This window comes from Mirounga angustirostris, unplaced genomic scaffold (assembly GCF_029215605.1).
Source record: "Mirounga angustirostris isolate CCGP_5_RB_7025 unplaced genomic scaffold, mMirAng1.0.hap1 SCAF_2, whole genome shotgun sequence".
NCBI classification, from domain to species: domain Eukaryota; kingdom Metazoa; phylum Chordata; class Mammalia; order Carnivora; family Phocidae; genus Mirounga; species Mirounga angustirostris.
The window spans coordinates 59,034,991-59,061,725 of NW_026991710.1; the positions used below are offsets into that span (position 1 = coordinate 59,034,991).

Consider the following 26,735-nt stretch of genomic DNA (forward strand, 5'->3'; position numbering starts at 1 on the left):
TATACTAAGAGTACTATAAGTTCTTTTAGGTCACTAAGATATCACCCCAAATTTACTTTATTGGTGGGTAATCATCCTTTCTGATGGCTGAGTAATATCCCATTGTATATACGTAGCATATCTTCTTTACCCATTCATCTGTTGAAGGGCATCTCAGCTCCTTCCACGGTTTGGCTATTGTGGACATTGCTGCTATGAACATTGGGGTGCATGTGCCCCTTTTTTTCACCCAGGCGCCTGGGTGGCTCAGTTGGTTAAGCGACTGCCTTCGGCTCAGGTCATGATCCTGGAGTCCCTGGATCGAGTCCCGCATCAGGCTCCCTGCTTGGCAGGGAGTCTGTTTCTCCCTCTGACCCTCCCCCCTCTCATGTGCTCTCTCTCATTCTCTCTCAAATAAATAAATAAAATCTTTAAAAAATAAATAAATAAAATAAAATTGCCAAAAGGAGATTAACAATGACATTTGTTTGTGAAAATTAATTATACTTAGATTTTTTTTTTTTTTGGAAAAAGAAGTTTGAAGTGACTTATACAAAAAGACAATTTAGTTACATAGAAAGAAGGTCACTTATAGTAACTTATTAGTAAAACTGTGTATGACACAAGATTCCTATTGTGTTTGAGATTTTAATTAGAAAACTGAGAATCCAAAGGCAACTGTCATTCATCAAATGCTACTGTATTCAATTACCATGCTCTGTGCCTTCCTATATTTAATTTTACTTCTACAGCAAACCTAGGCCAAGAGGTAGGAAGTGTTCTTGTGTTTATTTTTGTAAATGTGGGATATAATCTTACTATTAGTGTAAGATCACACAATTTATAGTTGTCAAGGTGGAGATCTGTTTGCCTCCAGAGTCCAAGTTCTTTCCAGTGAGTCAGATTGCATGCTTGTGCAGACCAAATGGCAAAGCTGCCTACCCTACAGGGTAACTGCTAATTCCCAATGTAGAGTTGTCGATATCATTCTGTTTTCCCACGTGAAGAATTACTCAGACCATACTTAGTCTTGTCATACCACACGGGGTGGAATAACTGGTACACATGGGATTTGGAACTCCTGGAATTCCTGCTCACTTCTCTTTCCCCTCCTGCTATCCTTGCTCCTGCGGCCAGGTCAGACACTCCCAAGACCTGCAGGTCCCAAGACCTTAGGGCCGTCTCGAGCCTTCTTGTTCCTTCTCTGCAGCCCTGCAGTGCCAGCCAAGCCAATTACATTATAAGGCACAAATGAGAGGAACTATCAGGGTTCACTGTTCTCTTGGAGGCTCTTTCTTCTGCACTACCAAGAAAAAAGAAACATGTCTCACAAAGAGTATTTCAGATCCATTGGTCAGAATTGTAAGGATTTATCTGTTATCTGAAGATGTCCAATATGTGATTATCGAACTGGATTCAGTTGCCTTCTCATATTAACTCCTCTTCACCAACTATAGAGGACAGAAGCCTTGATAATTCTCCTATTTTCCTATGGGACTCTTCCTTTTGTCTTTCTCCCAATTAGATTAATGTGCCACCTCTAAGGATTGACACATCAAGCTGGTCTAAAGCTACATACTACCTCCCTCCCTTTATCAACCCCACACATTTATTGAGCACCTGGTAGTGTCAGTACCTGGGTTAAGTGCTGGTTGTACAATGAGACTTACTTAATTTCCACCCTCATGGATCTTATGGTCTAAACAGATATTAATCAAGTAACAACAAGCAAATGTAATGGCAGAATTTGAAAATTGGTAAGAAAGTGCAGGGCCACAGACGCATATATAGAGAGGGACTTGACCTCCTATCAGGATCGGTGCAGCCCCCGACGACCTCCCAGAGGAAGTGGCTGTTTGGCTGCCATATGCTTTTCAGGGGTTTGTAAATAATTGGCAAGAAAGACCTTTGCAGTTTTCTTTCCCTTTGTGACTTTTAGCGAGGCACCATGCATACATCTGGTATATTTTTATGACAGTGCATTTCAGTTTTACAAGTCTGTTCCACACAGTGCATTCGAGTTCCCCAAAGACAGGGGCTCCATCCGTCAGTGACCCTCGAACTCACAAATGTCAGCAGACCTCCTCCTTACATCCTGTTAGACCACCTGCGGAGGGGTCGTGATGGCAGGACACGAACTCTACCAGGAAGTCTGAAAGCTTTCTCAAACCCACTTTTTTGGATTTTGTTCATTTTTAAAAAAATATGCATTGGCCTTTTTTGGTATTTATTGTTATTTTGTTTTTAATGAACATTTTTTTATAAACATCAAAAAACTATTCCTGTGATTTCCATGCTTTCATCTCAGGCCTCTTCAGAGTTCCATGCTCTGAATACTTTTGGTGTTTCCAAATGAATATGAATGTGTTGCCCTTATTTTTTGTTTGGTTCTTAGATTGCAAAGCATGTTATAAACAACTAGTAATTCTCCCAAAACAAAGCTGTAGGCAAGGTAACAGAGCCACCCATTAAATCCCTGAGAACAGAGAACTTTCTTCATTCCCTCAAAGTGCCCCTTTCCTGACTTCAGCTTACACACTGAGTTCAACAATGACAGTAGACTCTATGAGGTTTGGCCTTAATCATTGTTTAATAATACTGTTTTTAGGGCCGCCTGAGTGGCTCAGTCGGTTAAGCGGCTGCCTTCGGCTCAGGTCATGATCCCAGGGTCCTAGGATCGAGCCCCGCATCGGGCTCCCTGCTCGGCGGAGAGCCTGCTTCTCCCTCTCCCTCTGTCTGCTGCTCTGCCTACTTGTGCTCTCTCTCTATCTCTGTTAAATAAATAAATAAATAAATAAATAAATAAATAAATAAATAAATAAATAAATAAATATCTTTAAAATTAAAAAAAAAGTAATGATAAAAACTTCAGTTTAAAAAAAAAATAATACCGTTTTTATGATTTATGGAGGACCAAAATTAGAAATAACACCATTCAGTTTGTTGATAGGTGTGACAGAACAATCTTCTTGTTACTCTTTGTTTCAACGGTTGTTATGTGATTATATGTTCAAGGCCACTCCTTATTTGTGGGGGGTGGGGTCTCAAGTGAAGAGTGAGATCATTAGTTATATTTATCACAGTCTTTTCAATCGGCTGGGAAGTGGTGTGATCTTTAGACCAGAGAGATCAATGGGGTGGAGAGGTCTGTGCCTACTGGTAGGGATAGATCCATCTGTTGGCTTTAAAGGAAATGAATCAGAGTGCTCATGGTTGGCTTTAAAGGAAATGAATCAGAGTGCTCAATGGTCTGCTTTTGTCAGTGGGAAAGAAGATCTCAAAACACAGACTGGTGGTGGGTACAAAAGGCACCTGGGTAAGTTATGGTAGACATGTACAGGCCCTCTGGGTTAGGCTACAGTTTGATTTCAGTCAAACAGCTTTTCCCATGAGATCAATGGTAATATTAACAGATATGATTTTTTTTTTATTGTATAATGACAGGTGATAGCATTTGGAACATCTGCATAACTCAATGAAGAGATGTTTTCCAAATAAGCAATGCATGATGTCACCAAATCTGTTCAAAATGCAAGATAGACCAATACAATATTACAGAATATGGAAAGGTCATTGAAATGGCTTCGAATTCCACATTGCAACTAATCTTTGAGAAATTATTGCTTGTCAAGTTTTGGTGTAGATTCAGAGAAACATAACCCCATTTTTTTAGAAGGCTAGTAGAACACTTCTTCCTTTTCCAACTACATATGTGTGTGATGCTGGATACAGAAGCAGATTTGAGAATCCAGCTGTCTTCCTAGTAAGCCGAACATTAAAAGATTATCAAAATTGTAAAACAGTGCCTCTCTTCTCACGAATTTTTTTGTTTTGTTTTGGAATATATAGGTATTTTAATTAAATTGTATTTTTTAATTTTAACATGTAATAGGTTTTTTATTTTTTTCCCCAAAGAATTAAATAGATATTTAAACAATCTATCAGTTTTAATTGCTTATATGGTAAAATCAATGGATATAAGTTGCATAAGCAAAGCTCTTTTGGGTCTTCACTAATTTTTAAGAATGTAAAGTAGTCTTGAAACTAAAACGTTTCTTAAACCACTCATTTGCATAGTAACTCTTTTTCATTCATGTCTCTATTCAAATGGCATATGTTTAGAAAGGCCTATCTAAAAATAGCAGCCTTTTATTTTTCTTTCTGAAAAATTATCATTATCAGACATTGTATTATGTATCTATTTTTTTACTAGCTATCTTCTCTATGAAAATGTAGGTTCTGTTAGGAAAGAGATTGTTGTCTGTCTTGTCCATTACCTTATCTCCTTCACCTACTATATAGTACCTGGCACATAGTGGCTATTCAGCAAATAGCTATTGAAATAATGAAAATATTTCCTATGTGGGTATTTTCCCTGCAGTGAGAAAGCTTTAGAGATTCCATGTGGAATTCTTTTTAATTATGCCTCACACTTAGTCTATTATTTTTGGGTCTCTCATGGGTTTTTATACTACCTAACACATCCAGTCAGTCTTCACATGGTGTTCCCCAGCACACTCTCCCCACAACATATTCATATGGGTATCAGTTTCCATATTTCCTGCCAAGGACAGCCGCCACCATGGCTGGACACCGTCACTTAACTACATACCCCATCCTAGATGTCCTGGAGCCCTCAACAGAACTGCATGAAGTTCTATTGCAGAATGGGAAAGAATGCCCCTTCGTGGTATTCTCTCTTTTTTTTTTTTTAATTTTTTTATTGTTATGTTAATCCCCATACATTACATGGTATTCTCTTCTTAGAGGGGCACAAAGCATGCTTTAGAATTTTTAAGGAAAGAGCCCTTGCCATTGTTTATTTGTGACTTCTCCCTCTCCAGTGACCCTGAATGGACTCCATGGGAGAATGTAGAGCCCAATCTGAGTTAAGAACACTAATATCTACAAAGACTCTCTCCCCCCTAACAATAAATACTATGCTGGTGTAAGCTCGTTACATACACCTGACTTCTTTCATTAGAGCAGGATCTCAACCTTGGCTACACATTTGAATCAACTGAGGCACTTCAAAGTGCTGATGCCTAATGTCCCACCCACAGAAATTCTGACTTAGTTGATCTGGGATGCAATCTAATCAGTGAGAGTATTCAAAGCTCCCCAGATGATTCTAATGTGCAGACCAGGGGGAGGAGTTTTCCCTCAGAGACTCCTCAGTCCTCCCCACAGGGACTTCTGTCATGCCCGTCCCTCCAGATCATTGCATACACCCAGCCTTAATTTTTTCCAAGAATTGAATGTCATGTAAAACTAAGCTATTTCTGATTTTTTCTTTCTTTTTTTTTTTTTAAGATTTTATTTATTTATTTGACAGAGAGAGAAGCGAGAGAGGGAACACAGCTGAGCCACCCAGGTGCTCTTATTCCTGATTTTTTCAACGGAGGAGTAAGTCTCTTGTAAATTCAGGATGTATCTGAACTGTAATGTGATCAATTGAATGAGAATCAGCCTTTCTCTTCTCCTAGGTGCACAGTGGGAAATAAAGTATCTATCATTTGGTGGTTGTATTCAGACTCCTGCTCCATCTCCAGCTGTTGCACTCAATATGCGTCCTGGACTAACAATCTCAAACTCTTTTCAGTTTCCTTAAACCTATGAAGTTAATTGGAAGTCCATATTTCTTTGTAGAGTTGGGTTCCTGTGTTTAGAACAGCTTTTCTTACCCTTTTACCTTACACATTTCAAGGCATCTAAGAATCATCACAGTCCTCTAGAAAACAAGCCTTCACCACCACAAGCCGGGTTAGGTGTGCCCTCCCTGATTGATTCCCCTCCTCATCCTATACATTTCTACATCACAGTGCCATATTCTGTTATAGTTGTCTGACTCTCTTGTTTGATCATGAACTCTGAAAAACAGACCATGTATTTTTCTTAATTTTTGCACTATCAATACCCAGACAGAGCATAATGCATAATAGGCCATCAATAAGTGCCTGTTAAGCAGATGAATGGACAGATGGATAAGCCTATTATGTGTTGGGAAAAGTTAGTGAATATTTTATGAAATATTTATACTTGAAGTGTTCTTAGGGAATAGATACCCATAACTTTTACTTTACATGTGATGTCGAAATAGTCGTATGATTTATCTTGAATCATACTCCTAGTTGTTGTGTACCTAGTCCTAGAACTAAGAATTCCTGACTTTAATTCAGTGCCCTTGCTGTTTAGAACTTTCTGTAGGTTTTTTATTGTAGGTTGTGTGCTTGGCTTTGATTTTGGTTGATTAAGAATAGGGCGCCTGGGTGGCTCAGTCGTTAAGCGTCTGCCTTCGGCTCAGGTCATGATCCCAGGGTCCTGGGATCGAGTCCCACATCGGGCTCACTGCTCGGCAGGAAGCCTGCTTCTCCCACTCCCACTCCCCCTGCTTGTGTTCCTGCTCTCGCTATCTCTCTCTCTGTCAAATAAATAAATAAAATCTTAAAAAAAAAAGAATAGTTTAGGTGCGGGGCACCTGGGTGGCTCAGTTGTTAAGCGCCTGCCTTCGGCTCAGGTCATGACCCCAGGGTCCTGGGATCAAGCCCCACATCGGGCTCCCTGCTCGGTGGGGAGCCTGCTTCTCTCTCTCCCACTCCCCCTGTTTGTGTTCCTGTTCTCACTGTCTCTCTCTCTGTGTCAAATAAATAAATAAAATCTTAAAAAAAAAAAAGAGAGAGAATTGTTTAGATGCTGCTTGTGTGAGAAAGCACTTTCCTCAGTATAAGTCAGATATTTGCGGGAAGTGCTTAAATTCCTAAGCTGCTCAATTACCACAACTCATGCTCTGCTCTAAGGGTTGAAACCATGGCCATTGACATCCCATGGTAAATGCTCAAATATTTCCTTTGAAATACATGAGATCATTAATAAAGCACAGCATATGGTAATGTGAATTGCATAGTATTTGCACTTAACCTAGATAAATTTTTAAAGCAACAGTAAGTAAAAAACAAGAGTGAGAAAGAGTATTTTAAATAATGCAGGCTACGTTACTTGACATTCTATTTAATTAGGTATGCGCAAGAGTGAACATAAAATAGAAATATGAATATGCTCTACCTTCAGACAGTCTCAGTTCCTATATGTCTCTTGGAACTCACACATCATGCTGCAGTGTGTGTGAGTCTGGAGATGAAAGATAGGATCTATTTTTCATTCAGCATGACCGCTAAACTGAGCCAGCTACCACCTCTGGTATTAACCAGAGAAGTTGATCTGATCAAGTAATGGAGAGGAAACCAGCCATGTTGGATTCACTGAGAGGCAGGAGATTATTCTCCAGCATGGTACCTTCAAGAGCAATTTTCACAGACTTTAAAACCTATTACCCCATTAGGTAGGATTTTTCTATTTCTCTATGTATGGGAAAATGATATTTCTGCATATTTTATGATATATATTGCGTATCATATATGCTGTATATATTATATTACTGATAAAAATAACATTTTATATAAAGAAAATATTTGTATGATTTTCTGGTCAATAATGGTGAATTGTACACATGCTGAAACATACCCTGTCCGATCTGCTACAAATTCAGACATCAGAGCAAAACATTTTTTAAAATTAATAAACATAGTTGTTCTAGAAAACAAGAAAGAGAGATCTCTGTAGATGGGAGTAAGGATATTTCCTTAAAAAAAAAAGCTTCAGGGAAACAAAGTTCAGAACAGTCTGAGCTGTGAAGTTAATCCATAGGCAGGAAAGGGTTGGGACCCAGGTGAATGCTTGGAAAAAGGTGCTGGCATCTTTATGCCCACACAAGTTGTGTATGTAGCTCAGGGCCACATCTGTACAACTTGTATAAAAGTGGGTGCTGGGAAAGATGCTACCTGCTTTCTAGTCCTGGCTGAGCCAAGGACAGCAGTATCTCCTGCCATTTAGCTTGAGGCTCCTGCAGCACAGCTTGTACAGTTATGGGAGTCTGGAGCTGAGCCTTAGCAGGAGCAAGTCTGGAAATGGAACTGTGAGGAGTGTAGCCCTTAGTGCCAGGCTTGCAGGGGAGCCAGACTCCCAGCCCATGCAGAGGCCACCACAAATTTGCTGTAAGAGATCAGGACGCCCTCAGAGGAGATACCCTGTGGAAAATGATTACATAGGCACTTCACAAAGACAATAAAGGACAAACAACAAGCTTGGTAAACAGAAAAGCTGACAGTGAGAAAAAAAGGGGAAAAAAAGCTGACAGTGAAGAAAATAGACATACTAGTACAATCAAAAAAGGACTCAAAGTAAGCACTTTTGATGCCATTAGCAAGATAAGAGATTACAGCCATGAGAGAAGAATGAAAGTTTAAAGACAAGCATATGGGGTTATACCACAAGAACAGATAATTATGAAAAGTAATTAGAAACATTGGCAATAAAAATATAGTTATTGAAATTAAAAAATAAAACTTTAAAAACACACTGAATAGCAGTGAACACAGCAGAAAAATAAACCCATTGGAGTGATAAAATGAACTTATCTCAGAATTCAACACAAAGATATAAAGAGCTAGAAAATATGGCTTGGGATATGGACAATAATTTAAACTCCTCCAGGAGAGGATAGTAGGCATAATGTAGAGAGCACCTTAAAGGAGGATCACTGACAATTTTATGACACTAAAGAGAGATGAGTTTGAAAAAATTCACTGTGATGAGAAATATTAAAGCAAAATAATTATATTTAGACACATAATATTAAAAGTTCAGAACATTAACAATCCTAAGATTTATAATGGTAAAAGAAAGTATCTGCAAATGAACAAGGGTCAGAGTGAAGACTGATTAAAAAAATAAATAACTTCTGAATTCTAATGTGTTTTTTTTTTAAAGATTATTTATTTATTTATTTATTTGAGAGAGAGAGCACATGAGAGGGAGGAGGGTCAGAGGGAGAAGCAGACTCCCCGCTGAGCAGGGAGCCCAATGCGGGACTCGATCCTGGGACTCCAGGATCATGACCTGAGCCGAAGGCAGTCGCTTAACCAACTGAGCCACCCAGGCACCCAGGGAAAAAAATTTTAATTTAGAAGTTAATTCCTAGCCAAACTATCACTTAGAAGTGATGGTGAAATGAAGACATTTCCAGATACATAAGGACTCAGAAAGTTTATCTCCTTTAGAATGAGTCCCTAAAACAGTAGTGTAGAAGGCAAGATGTAAAGGTGAGCTCTCCCCCAAAAATATATGTCTGCCTGAGTGCAGACTGTATAAAATAACATTAGTAATTCAATTCAACATGGTTGATAAGTTGGAAATAAAATTTTCAATCAGCAATACTATAGAACCTATGTGAAGAAAGATTGTGGAGGGTGAGTAATAGTGTGGGACAAAGAAAACCACGTCAGTTCAAATCTTCAGCTCTTCTTTGAAACTCATTAAAGCTATGGGCCACGGTCCCCACCCTCAGGCCTGGAGAAGTCACCTAGGGGTACAGACAGGCTGTAAGAACAATGTAGCTTTTCTAAGGCAAATGACTTTATTTGGAGAGATTGGAGGGAAGTTCAAGCCTAAAGGCACTTTTAAAAATAATGGAGATTTTGGTGGTAGACAACTAAGAGGGGGCTAGTAGTCCTTGAGAGCAACGTGCTAAGCCACAGATCAGCTATATGTTTAACAGAGAGAAACAAGGAAAAATAGAGCTAAGAAAACACCTCCTGGGAGTGGAACAAAAGACTGGCCTCAAAGACTATCCCTGTAAAGAAGCTTAAATCTAACTGATGGAGACTGCAGAGCAATTTATTCCCTAAGATTCCGTTGAAACAAGAGAGCAATCAATTGACCCATTAGAGCATACCCTAAAAGCTGGGTATGATACTAATAGAGGAAGACTGACTAAAGTAAATGGATAATCTGTACTAGAATACACCAAAATTTTCATGGAAATATGTTGTCATTAGGAACAAATTTGGGGGGGGAGGGAAAAAATAAAGAGATGGCACAAAAAGTAACATCAGAAAAATTTTAATTGCATGTAACCATGAGATTGTGGAACATTTTACAAAAAAAAGTTATATAGATAAATTTATGCCACTAAATTTTAAAACCTAGTTAATGTTTTTAAGCCTAAGGGGGGAAAAATGACCAAAACTAACCCAAGAAGTAGGAAATCTGATTAAGATATTAAATATAAAATAAATTGAAATGGTGGGGTTCTTCATATTTAAAAAATATAAGTAATAAATGGTTTTGAGATAATTTCTATTAATTCTTTAAATAATAAATAATTGTGTCTTATACAAACTGATTTGTGGGAAGAGAAGAAAGGGAGAGAAAGGGAAGAGGAAATTTAAAAACCCAGAAATATATACATATGTATGTATAAAATAAGGTGTCATTAAACCTTGAAGGAAATAACAATTCAATATGTAGGGTTAGAACAATTTACTTTCCATTTAAGAAAAAAAAAATTCCAGTTAGATTCCTACCTCATACCATACATAAAAATTAATTACAGATGGAATAAAGAGAATAAAGTAAAAATAAAATTTAAATTATTGGAGAATTTAACAGAAAAATATCTTCCTGAATTTAGAACAGGTAAAGCTTTCTTAGAAAAGATAAAAGCACAGAGATACAAACACAAGTGAAAAATCAACAAAAAACTTGACACACTTCAACACATCAAATTTATTTATTATTTTAGAGGGAGCATGAGCAGAGCACAGGGGGAGGGGCAGCAGGAGAGGGAGAGAGAGAATCTTAGTGGGCTCCATGCTGAGCGTGGAGCCCTATGCTGGGCTCAGTCTCACAACCCTGAGATCATGACCTGAGCTGAAATCAAGAGTCAGAAGCTCAACCAACTGAGCTACCCAGGCGCCCCTAGCATATCAAAATTTTAAAACCTATTAACAAGGTGCCCATTAAAGTTAAAATACAAGCATTATATTGGGACAAAATGTTTTCATTATATCATGTTTTCATTATATCCAGTATATATAAATACATTTTTAATTTTATTTATTATGCAAACAAGAGGTCTCACATATTTACCACTGAACCAACCTACTAGTGCAGAAGCATAGAAATGGAGGAGAACCGTTTTCCCAGTAAAACATGTCTATTCAGGTAGGCATGATGTTACAGCATGATGTGGTAGGAGCAAGGGACCTTACAAATACGAGTGCTATCCATGTACGATTCCTCGTAGACCCAGCTTGGCTCTTCTTCCATGTCTCCTCTTAGAGTTGCACCTCATCGTATTACCAGTTTCCATCCGAAAGCACTGGGGAATGTAAAGATTCTGCTTTTATTTCTTGGCCAGGAATCGAGTGACCCTGCAAGTCTTATGAGAAGACAGCATAGTGGGTGGGCCCAGTGAGCTTGAGGAGACCTCAGGTCTCAGAGGGAAGGCACCCTGGAGCTGATTGTCCCATCTGACTGGCTTGAGGGTTTCAAAGCTGTGCCGTGGGATGGGGGTGACCCCAGCAAAGCACGATGGACTTTCTGAGCTGAGGAGAATGAGCTGCGAGTCTGGGAAGACCATAATGGCTGAAATTCACAGGACAAGAATACGGAAGAGGAGAGGTGGCACAGAGAGACTCAGATTGCAGGGGGGCACTCTTGAGTACTCAGGGTGCACGTATATAAGGAAACTATCCATGGCAGAGAAAGAACCACCTGAAAGGAATAGAGAGAACAGTGCCCAGCACCTACACAGTGCCAGGAATAGTGCCTGTTTCTACTATCCGGACCAGAAAAACTCAAGATTCACAGGGCTTTGGGTAGAATACATAGAAAGGGTATGTACTTGACATACTTCTAACCAGACTGATTTGGAAAAAAAAAAAAAAAAAAGAAAAGAAAACACAAATTACCAATATCAAGAATGAGAGAGTGAATATAATTACAAATTCTACAGATGTTAAAAGGATAATAAAGGAGTATGATGAAAAAATTTATGCCAATAAATTTAACAAGTTAGATGAAATGGACGAATTTTTTGAAAGACACGAAGTACAAAAGTTCACGCAAGAAGGAATCTGGAACCTAAATAGCCCTCTATCTATCAAAGGAATTACGTTACGTAAAGTTCCTCCCACAAAGAAATCTCGATGTCCAAATGGCTTCACTGGTGAATTTTACCTAGCACTTAAGGAATGCTAGCCAGTTAAGGAATGTTAACCAGTTCTACACCAACTCTTACAGAAAATTGAAAAAGAAGGGACACTTCCCAATTGGCCGGCATTACTCTGATACCAAAACTAGACAAAGATGTTACAAGAGTATAAAACTGTAGGGGCACCTGGGTGGCTCAGTTGGTTAAGCATCTGTTTTTGGCTCAGGTCATGATCTTAGGGTCCTGGGATCGAGCCCCGCATTGGGCTCCCTGCTCTGCAGGGAGTCTGCTTCTCCCTCTTCTTCTGCCCCATCCTCTCCCCCTCCACTCATGTTCTCTCTCTCAAGTAAATAAATAAAATCTTAAAAAAAAAAAAACCTATCAACTGCTATCTCTTGTGAATATAGATGCAAATATTCTGACCGAAACTTACCCAAATTTAATATATTGAAAGGATAATGCATCATGACCAAATGGAGTTTACCAAAGGAATGCAAGATTGGTCTAACTTTAGAAAATCAACCCATGTAATTCAGCATTTTAACAAACTAAAACCAACCAAACAAAAATAATAAAAATTAAAAAAAAAAAATCTCAGTAGTCTCAGAAATCACATTTGACCAAGTCCATCATCATTCATCCCACCAAAAACTCTCAGCAGAGTGAGAAAGGGACTCCCTCATCCTGATAAATAGCATTTATGAAAACCTTACAGCTAACATCATACTTCACCCTCTAAGAGGAGGAACAAGACAAAGACTGTCTTCTGAGCACTTCTATCTAACATTGTACTGGATGTTCTATATGGTATAATCAGGTAAGGAAAGTGATAGAATGTATCCAAGTTGGGAAGGAAGAAGTAAAATGCTCTTTATTTTCAGACAACATGATTATCTGAAAATCCGGTAGAATCTACAAAACAACTGCTAGAATTTATGAATCAGTTTAACAAGTTTGCAAAATATATGGTCATTATAATAATATAATCATGAATACTAATGTACTTACCCCTTCGCAAGAAGTAGAATATTACCAGTAGCTTACATCTAGTATGTGCCTCTTATTCCCTCCCCATGTTCTAAAAACCCCTCAATGTTTTATGTATAGTTTATATGCATGAGCACATAAATGTAGACAAAGGAACAAGAAAAAGGCTAGAAGATTAGGAGAATACACACCAGTCTAGCAAGAGGATGGGAATGGGGATTAAGTTTGAGTGGATACTTTACCTATCCCTACAGTTCTAATATTTTAAAGGGCAAGAAAGTATAAACTTAGAAAAAAAACTTGTGGTAAATATGCCAAGTGTTGATACTTGTTGACTCTGAGTGGTGGCAGCATGGGGGTATTTTCTTTTTTTTTTTCCTACTTTCTGTGTTACTTGTTATTTATATATCTTTCTATGTTACTTCTCTATGTTTTTTAAATTTCTAAAAATGAAAAGGAGGTAATTTTTATATAACATAAATGAGAAGTTCTGATGTACAGTGATTTGAAAGAGTAATAAAAGACCTTTCAAATTATCGTATGTGGAGATGTTAGGGATCCACTGGAAAACAAATTCAGAGCCCATTATAATTGGGAGAATATATGTCAATTTCTAACCTGTGTCTTTCAAGTATTGTAGTTATGACCAATTTGTTTGTTTTACTTTGTGCAGTAGCACAAACCATGCCAAAACTGTGTGACTTAAAACAACAGTCATTATTATAACTCACAAGTCTGGTTTGCTGGGATATTGATCCACAGGGCTAGGCTGAGCTGATCTCAGATTGATTCATTTGTGTATTTGTAAGTTGACAGGCTTACTTATGTGTCCGTGAATCCGCTGGGGACTCTACTCCGTTCTGGGCTTGAGTGAGGCACTGTAGCTCTTCCCTGTGCGTCTCCTTAACCTGGGACCAGCAAACAGGCCCCGATGTGACCTTATCGTGATTGCGGGGCTGCCGAAGGGCAAGGGGGAAGAAGCAAGACCTTTTGAGGGGAGGTTTTGAACTGGCATATTGTCATTTCTGCCTCATTCTATTGGCCAGATTGATTCCCACATTCAGGCTCAGATTCAAAACATGGAAAATCAGCTCCATCTCTTAAACAAAGGAAGTGCAAAGTCACATGGTAAGGAGTTTGAATACAGGGGGAATGGAGATAAAGAATTAGGGCCTTTACTGCAATATATGATACATTTCTTGACTTAATGTATACTTACATATACATACATAAAGTAAGACGAATTTTTGCGAAGGATTTTTTTACTATGTGTGTTGCTCTTTGATTTATGCTGTGCTACATCTTGCTGTGCTATTCCTTTAAAAAAAAAATTCTGATTGCTACTGGATTGTTTCATGACTCATTAGTGGGTCACTACTCACAGTTTGAAAAATACTCTAACTGGTGGGAGAGAACTGCGTTGTGTGAATGGAGGTTTCAGTTCCTGGATTCCGCACAATTTACATGAGGATTTGCACTCACATAAAGACAGCCAAAAGGAAAGTAGTGAGCACAAAGCAGTCTATTAAGAATAGTTCACGCTCAAGATGGGAGAGTGGGCAGCCCAGAGGTGGCGACGCCCTAGACAGTTGGCCAAGGACCCAAGTGACTGGAAGCAGCTTTCTGGAGCAGGCAGTGAGTTAGACAGGGGCCAGAGGCAAGGACGGTGATAAACAGGTTACACACGTTTCCCAAGATGCAGGACCCTGCTCACATAAAAGGACAGGACTCCTATAGCTATAGGAGTGAGAACTAAATGCCCCACCATGCCTGGGTACTTACATGCACCCTCAGGGAAGATGGAAGGAGAGTCTAAATAGATGATTCATTTAGGATAGGAGTCCTGTCCTTTTATGTGAGCAGGGTCCTGCGTCTTGGGAAAGCTGCTTCCAGTCACTTGGGGGCGTCCTCCCACTGGTTGGGAAGGGGAGTTTTTGATCCTACAAGGTTTGTACCGTAACCATCATGGCGGCCTTCCCCCATAGTGGGGGAAGACACTAAAACCGCAAAGCAAATGCCTTATAATGAGTCTAGTGGTTGCCTTGCGCTGGAGGTGAAAGAGGAGAGCACGTGTTCTGCCCCTGTGGCTCTTGATCTGTTAGCCCTGGGGTCTTGGAAGCCCCAAAGTCAGGGTGTTGTGCTGCCAGGCTTCTAAGGTGTGATGTTGTGCTTCTTGTGTGTAACCTGTTTATCACTGTCCTTGCCTCTGGCCCCTGTCTAACTCACTGCCTGCTCTATCAATACATTATAACATAATGTGTGCAGGTACAGTATCTTTCTCTTCTTCCAATTTTTTTCTCCAGGGTAATATGTGAATGACTCTGGCATATCCTGAGCAGGTATTGGGTATTTAGATGCCGGGGAATGTGCTAAGCATTTTATATACATCATTTCATTTATTTCTCTAGCCATGTTTACGAAGTTGTTATTATTCTAGATATATAGGTAAAGAAACTGAGACTGAAATAGGCATTTCTCCAAGGTTACCCAGGTTTTAACTGTACAGCCTGAGATTTGAACTGGAGGCTTAGATATTGACCAAGGAACAGAGGAGGCTAGACAAGCACTTAAAATTTGCCATGGCTAGTATTTTTGTCACGGATAATCCTAACTATATAGGTTAGTAAAATAGTAATTTGATAAAGCATACAACCTGCCAAGTTTAATCTTCTCTTTATCAACATTTGTCTAGCAACAAGATTTCTAGAGCAGTCCTTGTCTAGTAGACATCTGGACAAGATTTCTAGTCTTGTGTGGCAGATGAAGAAGAAATGCAGTTTACCTAATTTGCTCATGTGGAAGCTTTATTATTTTCTTTTAAGAAGCAAAACACTGTTAAATTGTCCTTTCAACATACTGTAAACATGAAGGATTAAAGTCAGTTATCTATGCTTGAGATTCTGGTAGTTATAGTTCTAAAAACATTTCAGTTGTTTGGTGGCCAATAATCTGGACCATTGTATCCTTAAACATCTGTTAGCTTCCCCCCCGCCAATCTTTATTGACTTTTTCATTAATATCTTTGACAAGTTAATTCAAAGTAGTAGAAACTCAACCTTCATCTATTTAGACTCTCCTTCCATCTTCCCTGAGGGTACATGTAAGTACCCAGGCATGGTGGGGCATTTAGTTCTCACTGTTACAAGTTCCTAACCTGGCATCCAGTGAGATAGCCTTCATCTCATCGGGTCCTTGGCCAACTGTCTGCACATGCACTGGCCCGTTTGTCTCCAATGGCTTTATCACTCTGTGACAGGAAACTCTAAGAAAGTGTCTCAGGCATCTGCCTAGGCTCTCCTTACATCCATTTAATTATTTGGGGTCATGACACCTTCTCAATCTCCACCCAGACTATGAGGAAAAGATCCCTTTGTTTTTGAACATCCCAAACCAATACTGGGTTTTTTGCCAACTCTCCAAGACACAGCCCAAGGCACATTGACTAGCAGCCTCTCCCTGGGAACCTCTCAAGTTGAAGCTCTCACCACCTCTTCCAATGTCCTGACTTTATATTTAGCCCTTTCGTTTTCTAGCTTGAGTCCCTCTGTCTTTCCTAAGTGTTAGTCTTTTGAAATCCAGGAGTCAGAGAGTAAGTTCTTTCTTCTCTGTTCTCTTTCTTGTCTGTATCACTTCTCTGAGTCAATAAGCACCGAGGGTCTCAGGCACCGCTTGAATGCGTAAAGGAGATGTGTAGCATAAGCCCTGACAGCTGGCTTTCCTTTTTGTAATACAAGTGCCTAATAAATAAGGCCGAAGAGCTTTGATTACAGAGGCATCCATTTCAAAGATGTCTATCTCCAGTAAACATCTCTCCAGCTGCTAGATATAAAGAGCCAGGCTGCCCCTCCCTGCCAGACTTCATTGTTTTAGAGATCTTGGTTGTTTTGATAACTGACCACTTGGGCTGCTTGTGTTTTCTCTTCCTGTGCCTTAAATTCCCACCCTGAACCACAATAAAAGCAGAATCCCAGGCCCGTGCACTCTCTCCCTACTGGTTACCTCACTGGGTGCCCCGTGGTGTGCTATGTAATATCCCGGTCATATAAATAATAAACTTTTCTTTTTCTCAAAGTTTCCTGGTGGTTATTACGGATGCTGTCTTATAGTCATAATAAAAACCACAAGGGCCGGTCCAGCCACAATATTGGTTTCCAATAGGCTGAGACCAGCACACAACGAGGCGGGAGAAGGGAAGGTCTAGGACTATAGACAAAGGGAATTACAGGGATTATCAAAAAATGGTTTGTGTTTCCTAAATATCAGGTCTCATTAGTATGCATTTTCTAGACTATCTGGCCTTTAGGAGCTATATCCTTAAAGCAGAGGAATTGGACTCACTAGTTTTCAAATTTGACTGGGGGGAGCGTGAGGGGCTGTTGGCTGGCTGTAGAGCACCCCCCAACCCCAACCCCATCTTCTCTTTGCAACTAGTACATTTCTCCTTGCTTTGATCATGTTACATACTGAGCTTGGTAAACATTTTTCCTTTAAAGAAAGGGTGAAATAATGTTTGAAAACCATTCCATTTGACTTTAATACTCTGTATATAGGCATGGTGGTTAGTAATATAGACCCTTGCCTATTATCCCGACGACCTCCAACCTCTACTCATGCCTCAGATACACCAATGTCTATTTGAAGGGAACAAGGTTTGGTTGATGAGAGGAAGAAAAGAAAAGCATGCATCCAGCCCCCACAAGTTCACTGGATTTTGCAGAGGAAAGATTCAAGGCAGAAGCTAATAGAACTACCCAAGAGTGTTCCTGTGAATTTCTGAGAACAAAGGGATTCCATACTCCTAAATGATCCAGTATGGCACAGAGCAGGACCCTGCTGGCCCTCAGCTCTGTAAGGAACCTGGCAGTGTTCTGGCACCACAAAGATTAGAAGCTTTGGAGGCATCCAGAGGTTGTCTGTGCTATGGACAATATATTCTAATGATACACATCATAGCCAAACAAATACCTGATAGGAACCAAAGAAGCCAGAGAAAAAGAAGATACGCTCTGTAGTCATTGCCACTGACTCACTGGTTTATAAATACTTCTTGAGGATTCCTAGAAATAACAGGGGGACTTCTAGGGGAAGACCCTGCAATATAGGTTCTATTTAGCTGGGATACATTTAGCCATCATAGGACTGTCTCCAAAGCAAATAAAGCTGAAGAAAGTTTTTCTAATCTAGAAGAAAACATACACATTCATACAAATTCCACTGCAATTACTCTTGTTATTTATGTAGTAGGACAATTTCCAGCTGAAGGAGTAATCCACCTGAATAAGCATTTCCACGGTGTCACTTTTATATCTGAACAAGAGTTCTGGTTTTGTTCCCAGCCTCACCTCTGACTCATCATTGTGAAACTAAGAAATCATTTAGCCTCTCAGCACCTCAAAATCTTTCTTCTGTGAATGAGGATAATGGGTAAACCTTCTCTTGCTTCACTGAATTGTTGTGAAGTTTAATTAGATAATGTTTGCACAGCCCTTTGAACTCTACTAATTAAATTGATGTGTAAATATGGTGCTTCCTTTTATCAGGATGCCTTGACTGAGCCATTTCATAAAGACTTAAAGATGACCATGATAGGAGGATTCATAGGGAAAAGATTTTTTTTTTTAATTCATGTGAACGCAATTCTGAGATCGTCAAATAGGCATCTGAAAATACCCAGTTGGAGTTCTAATTAATAGGGGTAAGGATATGGCCTCATACTTGCTCAAGGGGTAATGGTTACACCTTCATATCAGGGTAAACTTAGCACCTAGGCTGTACTTACTGTGCTCTGTGTGTGCTTTAGGTATTGGCATTGTTTTGTTTTCTTTTTAAGATTTTATTTATTTGAGAGAGAAAGAGAGAGAGAGAATACAAGTGGGGGGAGGGGCAGAGGGACAAGCAGATGCCCCACTGAGCAAGGAGACCGATGCGGGACTTGATCCCAGGACCCTAGGAACATGACTGAACCAAAGTCAGACGCTTAACTGAGTGAGCCACCCAGGCGCCCCATATTGGCATTGTTTTTAAGGTGTTATGTTTATTCATTATATTTTACTAAGACAACACTGGTGATTTATTTCATATCTGTCATATAAGGAATCACACAATAACAGGTTTGCAGTCACCTAATAAGAAAGTCATAACTTTTGAAGTAGCGTGATTCAGTGTAGCTCACCCATGGGTTATTAGCCTACTTATCAATCAGAGAGATTTCCACCCACAACAGAGAAATCTTAAATAAATCAGAAATCCTCTTACTAAATTTTCTGATGAGAATAGTTCACCCTAAAATAATTATCCCAATTATTTCTGAAAATGTGTTTTAATAATAGGTCTTTTTTTCTGTCAGAAATAAATTCATAGATGGATTAATTGGCTTGGGGAAAAAAACACAAGCCTTCCTCTATAAACCTACCTTGGACTTTAGTGTGTAATTATATTTGTTAGCTAGAATTTTTTAATGATGATATCATAATTATGTAGCAATTAAATTTCAAATGTTACTGAATATCCCAGAATATAGAATTGAAATGTTTTATCAGGAACTTAGACAACTGATATGAGAGTTTTGAAAACTATTAAATATCAAGGTGGGAGTTCACAATGGCAAATACTTCTGTAAAATCTAATAGCTAGTTTATTAAACTTGTAATGTTTCTTCTGTCGTATGTACTTTAGGAATATATCCACTGCTGGCCCAGCATAACATAAAAGCACTTTGAAGTGTTAGAAACTTCAAATTCAGCTTCTGATTCCTATCTTCCGAAATGGATGTTCTGCCCTGACTCTTCATCTGAATGAAAGAGGAGGTTCCAGGGATTCTTTAGGCCCTGGTTGAGGGCTTATGAAAAGTACAAAGTGCCTTCGTAAACTCTGGGCATAAGGGCCCGGATAGGTATAGTGTTCATATTTTCAGAAGAAGGCAAATAAGTATTGATTATTATGATCTAAAGGGACACAAAAGAAAACAAAATACAGATCTAAAACCAAAATATATTGCCTCAGGAGGCACAAAGACAAAATAGACCTTGAGCTTGCTGCTATAGGGAAAGGGAATGAGTATTCTTTTTATGTCTCTAAAATTCTGAATGCATCTATATTACCTCACCCATTGGGGTTTTTAAGTAGGAGGATAAATGTTCTAAGAATCAGTCAATTCTCTATTAGTTTTAGTCTAACTTTAGCTTATTTTAGAAAACAAACCTTTCCAGGTTTTGGAAAATCTTTAACACTGGCTTTCAGCTCAGAATAAGACTAGATCTTAAAACCAAAGCAGTTTTCCCTGTTCTGAGGGAGATTTAACTTTGCAAGGTAACTGCACTTTGGGGGGTTTTGGCCAGTTAGGAGGGAAAGGAACAGCTAAGAAAGAAATGGCGGAAATAGTTGAGGGAGGAGGAATAATTGGATGAAGGCTATTAGGGTTGTGCTGAGACTTGGAGGAATCTAGAAGAGAGACCATTTTTAGGTTTTTATCTTTTGTTTGCCATGGCCAAGACATCTTTTAAGGGAACAGTTTTGGAACATGAATACCTTTGAATACTTCCTCAAAAACATTAAAAAATGCAGACCACTGGATGGGTAGAATTTTATTCCTTTAGGTTCTAAGATACCTCTCCAATGAACACTTTTGTTCACCTCAAAAGTTCTTCAGAATGGCTATTATAATTCTCAATTATCCTTGGTGAAATGATGCCATCTAGAAAGGTAGTTATAAGAATCTGGGGTATGGTATAAACACATGTAAAGAGCAGGAGTCTGTATCAGAGGGGAGAATGGTGTTGGTTTTAGACTGAGGCAAATCCAGGAGAGTCTGGGACTGGTCAGTTGAAAGTGCTGTTTGTATACCTTCTGCCTCACACCCCCCAGTCTAATGGCTGGCCCGTCTCTAGTTGCAAACCTGACCAATTTGTGGTTCTCCCCAGACAGAAAGGTTTGGGAAGATTTCATAGACAAAACAAAGCTCTTGTTCTATGAAGAAAGTTTTCATAAAATTTTACTTAGTGACCTGAGGCACAGTTTTTCTATAGGATTTCTATAGATATCTATAGGATTTTCTATAGGATTTTCCCAAAGTTCAGAAGACACTCTCTGTATTTCTCAGTTCTTAGGGCCAATTTGAGGAATGGGTTTATCCAGGTTACTCATATCTCCTCCCTGGGAACTTCTCCCATATAGATATACAACAGAAATGACAGGGACATAGGCAAATTTCATTTTAAGTAGTGAGACTGATCTCTACTAAGGATAAAAGATTTTTAACTGATTGAGTAATCAAAGGATTCCTAAAAAGGGTTCCTTATTCATAGAAGACAAAATAAATTCAGCGTTTGGGGAGCTTTAATAAAAGAAACCAGAGTTCAGACTCAATACCAGACTTACCTCATCATTCCAGTGAGAGAGACCAATAATAACTCCCTATCCCAGCAAGAGGCTCAAGGGACCATAGAGGTACCCGTGGTTTCTGAGTTGAGATCTTGAATCATGGCCAAGAGTGGTTATTGATGAGATCTTCATGGATCTCCAATATTGTTGAATACTGGCTCTCCTTAAATACCCAAACAATCCATTGATAAAACGATCTGAGCTTATAGTTACAGAAGCATGGGAAAACACTGTCTTGGCAGTCTTTTAGGAGGCGTGGTGTCCTGGAGCTTCCTATGATCATCAAGTCTGTGAAGGTTGATTCTGAGCATCTCTTTCTAATTCTATGTTCAGTTGATGTCACTTGCTATCTTGAAGTCCCATGGTAGGAGTATTTATGCCATAGAAGAGTATTTATACCACAGAAATCACCAAATTCCACAAATCAGGGATTTCCCCCCCCCAACCCCCAGAGAGCCAATTTACCTTAGTAGTGTCTTGGAGTGTAGAAGCAAAGTTGGGATATTTAGATGTTGGAATTTGTTTTAAGGCAAGTCTTTTAATGTGGAGGCTTGCTTAGGATTGGGTAAGGAGCCTAATATAAAAGTTTAGGATTGGTGGGTACAGCAAGGAGAGGATTTTGAAGCAAGGATTTTCAAGAGTCTTGGAAAACAAACAAGTCATTTGATACTATCTACTGAAAAATCAAACAATTAGATGTTAGTTAAAATGAGTTTTTAACAACTTCCCAAGACAGTGAAATTATTCGCAACTTCTATCTTTCTAAGCAAGAGTTTCCTGGAATAATAGTCATGTTGATGAAGACAGTGGAAGAGTAAAGTCATATTAATGTATACAGTAAGCTACGTGGGTGTGGATGGTTTCGGTTCTCACATACAATGCTTGAGCCTTCAAATTATATAAGAATTAAGGATAGGTTTCCATGGAATTATCACAGCAAAAAAAAAAAAATAAATTAAATAAATAAATAAAGCTCATAGGAAATAGTTATTTGAAATCACTATTCATGTTCAACTTTAACAAAGCATAAAAAAAAACCCTCTGACTCCACATCCTAAAGCATTTAAAACCTATTGGTGTTTAAATATTTACCAGATATTTAAATAGCTTTTAATTCTATTCCACTGTTATCAAATAATAAGAATTTAAATATATTCCATTTATATACTTGGGGAACTGAATACATCATGTCTAAGGAATATCTTTTCAGTGTCTTTAAAAATATAATTAATGAACAACTTTATACTTCCAATCATTTGCCTCTACAAGACAACAATTTAGATGGATGATTTAGAGTATTAAGATATTTGAGACAGATTTTGTGTGTCCATTTGCTATAATTTCAGCATTAAATACAGTTTGTATTAGTTCTTTCTTTTCTTTAGTAGAATGATAGGATCAGAAGTCTGCAAGGATCAGAAATGAAATAGTTGAGAGAGAAAGAAAAGAACATTTGACTATGCAAAAGACAGTGTTTAAATCATAGAAATGGGAGGCATTAATAACCTTCCCAGATCCTTCTTTACCCGATTGTGAATATTTCTAGTGAGGAATAAGGCAGTATACAGTTTCTCTTTGTGGAGCATTTTCTTATTCTTAAAATATTCTCTGTAATGAGCTGAAGGCTATTCCCTGTGTTCCCTCCTTTCATTCTTCCTTCTGAAAACATTTCGAGTAAATCTACTCTATTCAGTTTAGCATATTGATGACACTACCACAATTATTGGGTTTTGCTTTTGTTTTCAGTTGTTTTGTTTGTTTGATTGTTTGTTTGTTTTGTTTTTCCTGAGATAGGCCGCCTGAGTTTATTCAGTCATTCTTCTATTTCAGAGGTACTCAGTGTGGGGACCAGTACTGGTCCACGACTCTCTTATTCTCTGGGAACCATTGGTCCACAACGAGATAAGGTGCTGAGCCAGAATATAAATCAACATACTGCTTCCTTCACTGAAAAAAACCTTGCTATGAAAAAAGAAAGCTAGCTGAATTAAACAGTGTGTTTAGTGAGATGGTTGTTTTGCAGTGTGGCATGAGCTTGTTTACCCTGTTGCAGGCTGGTAGTAAAGAGTTAAACCAACTAGTTTGATAGTACTTGCTCCATATGACATGAGTTCTAGATCCATTCTAACCATTCTTCTCTAGACCAGCCCCTAGAATACATCCAGTGCTCCCAGAGAGACTCTGCCGAAAATATAATGGGAAACATTATATCCTTATATCTGGACACTGTCTGTCTTAGAGTAGCCTAATAAATGTATGTATGTATGTATGTATGTATGTATTTATTTATCTTTTAGAGGAGGAAGTGGGGAGGGGCAGAAGGAGAGGGAGAGAGAGAATCTCAAGAAGGCTCTATGCCCAGCATAGCACCTGACACTGGGCTCCATCCCACAACCCTGAGATCATGACCTGAGCCAAAATCAAAAGTAGGATACCCCACTGACTGAGCTACCCAGGCGTCCCTAGTTTTTAATGAATTTTTAATCAAGTACAACTCCTGGTCAGAATTATACATTTATCTCCTCTTAAATTCTTCTTGCTACTTATAGTCCACCATTCCAAAGTGGGCTACCTATTAACTATTCTATCTGATTTTGTTCATTTACACATATAGGCTATGCAGCTACTGCTGTGTTAAAAACCAAAACCAAAACATCTCAATCACTTTAAACAGCCATCTTTTTTTTTTTTTTTTAAGTTTCTCATGAGTTTGTGTTCAGCTGGTCAGTTATGGTGACTTTGGCTCGTTTCTTCTGATTTTGACTGGGCTTTCTCTAGCATCTGCCTTTAACTGGTGGTTAGCTAGAGTCTAGTCTAGGATGGCCTCAACTGAAATGACTCAGCTTTCCTCCACAGGATCTGTATCCTCCATTAAGCTAGCTTGAGCTTGTTCTCATGGCTGTCCCAGGGTTCCAAGAGATATAAGAAGAACACAAGACCTCTGTAAGGATTAGCCCTGGCATAGGGTAGAGCAGAGAAAGGCAGAAAATAGACCTGGAGGAGAACAAAGATGAAATAACCGTCATAGTGCCAGTGTGTTCTTCCAACTTCTTTATTAAAAAATTTGAAAATGGCACCGACAAATACTTTTCATGGAAGACCTCAATAGACCTTCTTAGAGATGGATTGATCAACAGTTTTGGAAAACATTATTTAACTATCCATGACTGTACCAATAGGAGCTTTATCCAACCCACATTTTTCCATGATGTTAATAAGGGTTTAGTGAAAAATTTTGTCAAATTTGATGCTGCAATTAAGAAAACATCCATAGTTTTCTGAACATAAACGATCATCACTGCATTTAATTATAATAGGAAAATATTAGAAAGAGTTCAGGACTGTATAACTTATGGTAATCCATATAATAAATAATTTCATGTGGATTTTAAATTTCAAATAATTGATAAAATGGGGAGATGCTCACAATTTAATCTTAATGACAAAATGGTAGGATACATAAACACAATATTAGCAAAGTCATAGGTATTATATTTTATATCTAATATATAAATATTTTAAAATCCTAGAAAAACAATAAAAATATACTTACTATCTTTGAATGGCATGATTATAGTGATTTTTATTTTCATCTTAAATTTAGATATTTTCTAGATTTTCTGCAATAGACATATGTGATGGCATCCTTAGGAAAAAAAACATGTATTTAAGGTTTTTCCATTTTGTAATTAAAATCAAGCATACATTTCCCTCTATTTTGAAAATTGCACATTTGTTTATTGCCAGTCTGATATTCCCTGAGAAAACATAATGAACAACTATAATTGGGAGGGAAATTTGGATCTTTCTCAAAAGCCTAGTAGCTGGATTTTAATAACTATTTCATCAACATTTTTATCTTAAAAATATTTCCTGCAGCTATAATCAATGTATGTTTCCTTTTTTTTTAAGAAAAGATTTCCTTTTATTAACCATCTATAAAACTTCCATCTAGATCACTACCCTTTCAGAGCTCTTTAGTAACTAAGAGCAATGGATAAAATCCATGTAACAGTTCAGAAAAGTTCCCATCACCATCAGTTCAGAACATCTGATTCACAAGCTTTGATAATTTAAAAAGAGTGATTAGAAATTAGACACCACAAATAAGATTTTTTATTTGTCACCATTAAAAGTCTGAATTTTAAACAGATTCTTGGACTGGTGGCTCATATCCATCAGCTCATTCAGTCTTACCACTGGTCTCATCCCAGTCACTTTTCCAGAACGACTACCTTCACCATGAAGCTCCCATGAGCTTTCCCAATTCAGACTTGGGCTTCTTCAGCATTGTTACTTTTCTAACCAAGAAAGACATCCTGGAGTGAATAAATAGACTGACAAGGTTTTTCTATGTCTTTTCTGAGGCTATCTGGAATCAATTTATTGGCCATTTCTTTCAAGTGCCTGCACTTCTTGTTTTCAGTTGTTTTGTTCGTTTGATTGTTTGTTTGTTTGTTTGTTTTGTTTTTCCTGAGATAGGCTGCCTGAGTTTATTCAGTCATTCTTCTGTTTCAGAGGTATTCAGTGTGGGGACCAGTACTGGTCCACGACTCTCTTATTCTCTGGGAACCATAGGTTCCCAGAACCTCCCACAAAATCTTTGATTTTCCTCCCACTGAAAAGTGGACTCTCTGTCCTCTTAAATCCAAGTGGATTCTGTCACTGCTTAGTTTCCATCATCTTTTTCCGAATTTGGGGTACCTATTGGTGCTGAGCATAAGAGGTCTTCTGAATCGGATTGTTGTGTTTTTTAGTAAAACCAACACAAAGTAGATGAAGCAAATAACCACTGGTAGTCTTGACATCAACATGAGCTTCAATCATGGTCTGCCAGTTTTCGACCATGGAGCACATTCTGTCATGGGTAAGATCCACGCCATGGAAATCAGTCAGGCAGTTTTTGCCCGGAACATCCTCAGTAATTAGCTTGAATTTTCTGGATGCAATTTCATCGTTTACAGATCAGCAAGGCTCACTTCAAATGCGCGGCCCTTGAAGCCATCGGATCCTATTTTGGTTCTTCGAGTTCTTGTAACTAATGTTTTTCCAAAATTTCTTGTGTTAAACGTAGCTGGCGCTTTCACATCATACCAATCGTTCCTTGAAAATGGATCAACCATTTTCTTCTTGGCTCCCTTTTGCTGCCTTTCATAAGGTGCTTGTTCTTGCTGACTGCCATGGCGCTGCTCAGGGAACCAAAAGGCTATGGTTTTTTTTTCTATTGGGTTCCAAGAAGAAACAGGATTATGACTATCTTTAGGACAATACTCAATATCTATGCTAGACCTGATAAAAAGGAAGAAGTTCTATGGGCTAGGTAAGAAAGCAAGAGAAA

The 26,735-nt window shown here is 38.5% G+C and overlaps 1 protein-coding gene and 1 pseudogene across 10 annotated transcripts in view; one reads left to right on the top strand and one right to left on the bottom strand.

Moving 5' to 3' along the window:
* The window catches only part of MTHFD2L (methylenetetrahydrofolate dehydrogenase (NADP+ dependent) 2 like), a 128,336-nt gene that overhangs the window by 73,725 nt on the left and 27,876 nt on the right, over positions 1–26,735 (top strand). Inside the window, exon 7 of one of the 10 annotated variants that reach the window (XR_010409424.1) lies at positions 5,315–5,385. The exons of the other annotated variants lie outside the window; for them this stretch is intronic. The gene's annotated coding sequence lies outside the window, so the exon portion shown is untranslated. The remainder of the gene's footprint in view (positions 1–5,314; positions 5,386–26,735) is intronic. 10 annotated transcript variants of the gene reach the window in all.
* On the bottom strand, positions 25,542–26,579 carry LOC123848507 (small ribosomal subunit protein eS1-like; annotated as a pseudogene).